General features: G+C 37.9%; 1 protein-coding gene across 1 annotated transcript in view; it reads right to left on the bottom strand.

Annotated features, from left to right (window-relative positions):
* The window catches only part of CDH8 (cadherin 8), a 300,666-nt gene that overhangs the window by 290,008 nt on the left and 6,152 nt on the right, over window positions 1-4,506 (bottom strand).

The raw sequence follows: 4,506 nt of genomic DNA on the forward strand, positions 1-4,506 counted from the left end.
GTGATCAAGAAATGCCAAAAAGTATGCATAAGCCCATCTGTTCAGGGGCTAAAAAAAAAATAGTTTGGGCCTAGTGGAAAATCTCTCAGTGGACCCCAAATCCACTCCATATGGCTTTCTGTTTGCTTTTTCTCTCTTCATTGTCACTCTCATTTTTTTCTCTCACTGTTTCTGCTCCTCTGTATCTTTTTAAATTCTGTGCTTCTATGAAGGTTTCTCAGTTTCCATGTTTTCTGTGTCAAGGCTCCTTTCTTACATTGTATCATTTGTAACGTGACTTTCTCTCTGTAATTCAGGATTTTTGTCTTGTACTCTATTTGCTGCTCAGGCCCATCGTTTGTGTCTCTTTGACCCCATTTCATCATCTCTTTCTGTATTTGTGCATTTGAGGTGGGAGGTGAGGGTGGGTATGCCTCCATGTTTACTATTTGGTCTCTCAGCTTCTTTCTGTTTGCGACTTTCCCCCAACTTGTGGAATGAAAGAAAAGCTGGGCACATTGAAATGCATTCCGCAAGGTCTAGTTGGTGTGTGGACCATGGTTTCAGCTATAGAAAACACACACACAAAGAGAAAACAAAAATTAAGATCTTTACGGTATGAGTCTCATGACAGGAAAAGCAGAGAAGACAAGAGAAACAGTGGCTGTGATCAATAGGGCCCGCCATTGCAAATGGCTAATGATTTCTGAAAACACCTCACAGGGCTGATTATAAATGTCCCTGCAAAGGCAGGGACATAATCAGAGGATGAGTTCTGCCAAAACACTGCTCTGAGAGAGAAATAATAGGACACATACACACACGCACACACACACAACAGTGAGACGAAAGGCAAACTGCAATGAGAAATTCATTTATACCTGTAGGTTCCCAGAAGCACATAAAAAAATAAAATAAAAGCAAAGAAAACTCCACTATAAATAACCCTGCCACATTCTAAATAAAGCCTTTGAGTGGCTAGAGAGTCGGACTGGCTTTGAGGAGTTACTGGGTTTAGTCGTTTTTAATAGCCACGTGTGTTCCTTCACCAAATTACTTTTCCTCAGAGAATCTACTAAAGGCATGAGTGGCCAGAGTGCTCCAGCAGCAAAGGACATGACCATGACTGTACAGGAGAAGGTCACATGATACCAACTGGAAAAAAAGAGACACATCCATTTAGAAAAAGACTTGGAGTTGCTAGAGGCATCGGAGAAGTTGCTGCAGAGAGCTCAGTAAATTATAGATCTCCCCTCTGGAACCTCTGTGATATTATCCACCACACCTCAGTTTCCAAGTGTCCAGGGAATTGTTACTAAATTATTCAGCATTAACACAATTAGTTCAAGAAACTGGAGTGTACAAGCTTTTTGTCTTCTTTTAGTTCTTTCCTATGAGTGCAGGATTTGCTTTTTCGTTTCACTCAACATTTCCACTCTTCTTTCTGCTGTCCTTGTGATTCTCAGTTTAAGAAGAACCCACAAACTTGCCCAGTCGTGGGCAAAGCTTCCAGTGAGCTAACTTAATGCAACCGCTCAGAGTAGTTCAGAATTCCGCTTAACTCAGAAAAAAACTAGAATCATTTCATTCTAGTTGCCTAGCCAATGAGAACTTATTTCAATCCAAAGCGTCAGTTTTCTTATCTGCAAAATGGAGATAACATCCATAAATATGTTTAAAGCACATAGCAATGTGCCCGAAGTGTTCAATAAAAGTATTCTTTTTTTCTTCTACATCATTTTTCTCTTATTTTATCATCATAATCATTTTAAATATATACTTTAAAATGAGAAAGCAAAGAAGACAATTAGCTGCCATGCTTGCCCCTTATCTTTGGAGAATAATTCATAAATCACTTTGTACATGGTATTGGCCCTGCCAAGGCCTGGATTCTGGCATTTTCATCTCCCCAGAAAGAAAACAAAACAGTTACCACATGCATAAGCCTCAAGGACATTTTTCTTCTCTCTAGTGGTTTATAGCCACCTGTCTCTGACTAGCAAAGCATATAGAGATGCATGTAAAGAAACAGGTGTAGTGGTTTTGCAATTAGATAGACAACTTTAAATGTCTGTTCAAATCTCACTGAACTGCCTAGATTCTAGTCACGAGGCCATACCTTGATTTACTCCAGTGAGTCTTACTTTTCTCATCTGCATGTTGGGGTGGTAGGTCAGCTCACTGGGCAACTCCCACATGCACTTCAAAATAGATGATGTGCTGCCATGGTTACGGAAACAAGCTATGGGATCACCATGTCCAGGTTTGACTCCTGACTCCACCTACCATTCATTCTTTGTCCTAATGCATATATCATTTTGCTTCAGTGACTCTCTACCAACCTGGCAATGGGGATAATGCTACCTTCATCAGAGGATTATTGTGAGAATTGAACGAGCAAACTTTACAAATTGTCATATAGTAAACACTTAACAGATGTTTTTGGTTTATTTTGATTACTTCAAGCCTCCCCCGCCCCACTTCGCTCTACCATTCCTGGACAATGTCCTGAATTTCATGATCTTCACCATATATTCACAGCAATAAAGATCTATGCAACACAGCTGGGGTTTTTTAGGATTAGGGAGAAACAGAAACATGCATCTAGTGTTTCATTCCCTGCTGTTGCCCCAATATTCCTCAGCCCTCTGATCGTGCTCATTTGGATTCTGCTATTGTCTCCTGCGGAAGCCCAGTGACATTTGATACTCTGCACATCTCAGAGCACATCTGCTGCGTTGTGGTAAATACATGCAGGAAAAAAAGGAGTTCATGGATCTGAGCAGGGAACAGTTCCTGTTAACTAATCGAGCTTGGGGGTTCACAGGCTGTTGCCTCCACCATCACTTGTAATAGGAAGAAGTCTCATCTGCAAAAAGATGTTGCAGCTGTGGTGTCCTGTACCAACCAACCATACGGGATTCAAATGAAATAAGCAGAGGAGCCTACCCAAAACTTTCCCCAGGGCTCTCCCAAATACCCACCCCCATGACCCTTTTCTTTCATTGAGTGGTATTCAAAATTCACTCAGCCTGGATACAGAGAACAAAAAGCACGATTCAAGCTTTTCGAATGAAAAAAAAAAGTTGAATGAAACCTTGATTGATTCTTTAAAATATATGTTTTTATTTGAATGCTTTAATATGCACGGGCATTACCCAGAGATACTGTTAAAAATGCAGATTCTGATTCAGTAAATCAAGGTATATGAGTGGTGAATGGAATGATGCATTTCTAACTCGCTGCCCGGTGATGCTGCTGCTGCTGCTGCTGCTGGGCTGTGGACCCTCACGCTAAGTAATAAGAACACGGGGTATTCTCTTTCCCCTCCCAGATATAACATCTGTATGTTCTGAAATGTGAGCTGAGGAACCTAGTGCTGGCGAGAAAACATGCTACATCGTAACTGAAAATTTAGATTTGCAATTGTTGACAAGACTATCTTTATTGTATTTCAAAATATTTAAAGACTTAGCTAGAAACAAGAGGATACATAACCAAATTATGCCAAGGTGTGTGTGACTGCATGTATGTGTGTGTGTTGGCGGTGGGGGGAGGGAAAATTAAGTTAACTATAATGAAAATAATATGTATAGATGAAAAATGCTAAAATGTTACAGAAACTACTTAAACTGTTTAAAACACATGCCTAGTCAAGTTGAATGAAACCTTGTGAATGTTGTAAAACTTTTGTCTTTCTCCAATCACATAATTCCATGAAGAACTTTTCTAGGTTATTCTTATAGAAAGGTTACAAGCAACGAGCAGGCTGACAATATTACTTAAAGATTCCAAAGATAGTTTCTCATTTCAAGGCCAAAAATAAAATCTCCATTTCTGGTTACTATGTGATCTGCCCCATGGTAATAAAAGTTGTTGAAAGTGCTTTTAGCAGTACACCAAGGCTGTGGCTGTTCTTTCTCTCTTCATAGTTTAGCAAAAATGATTAAATGTTTCTAAAATTTTATTAATTGATGAGGCTATCCTCCCAACCGTATGATACAGGTATAGTTAAAAAAAATAAAGATTGTAACGTGAGTTTCACATTAAATGATGGTGTCCCCAATAATTTGCTATGAATTGGTGGCATTAATTTTAAGAAATTTGAACAATGTAACATTGTTATTTTTCTTTCATTTTATTATGTTTTACAATGTAATAATAGCATATCCTAGAAATAAAATGTAAAAAAAAAAAAAAGAAATAAAAAGACTGGATAATCTAACTACACATGTTAGGGGAAAAATGTTTTGATATACTTGTATATTTCCTTACAGGTTTCTCTTTATTGAATTATGGTATAGTTATTACTATGAATCAATATCAGGAATCAAATCTTTATTTTGTTTTTAATATATGAATATCATTTATTCATTAGTTGTAATCATACTTTTGGGTTTTTTATGATCTTATGTTATTTTCAGTAGGGGAAATCTTTATCTCAAAAAATAGTTGGTGGTAGCTGTAGATATAATTAGGATTCTCCTTGTATTAATTTTTAAAATCAAGAGTATTGGAATGGAATCG

This window comes from Pteropus alecto, unplaced genomic scaffold, assembly GCF_000325575.1.
Source record: "Pteropus alecto unplaced genomic scaffold, ASM32557v1 scaffold42, whole genome shotgun sequence".
In the NCBI taxonomy this organism is placed as follows: Eukaryota; Metazoa; Chordata; class Mammalia; order Chiroptera; family Pteropodidae; genus Pteropus; species Pteropus alecto.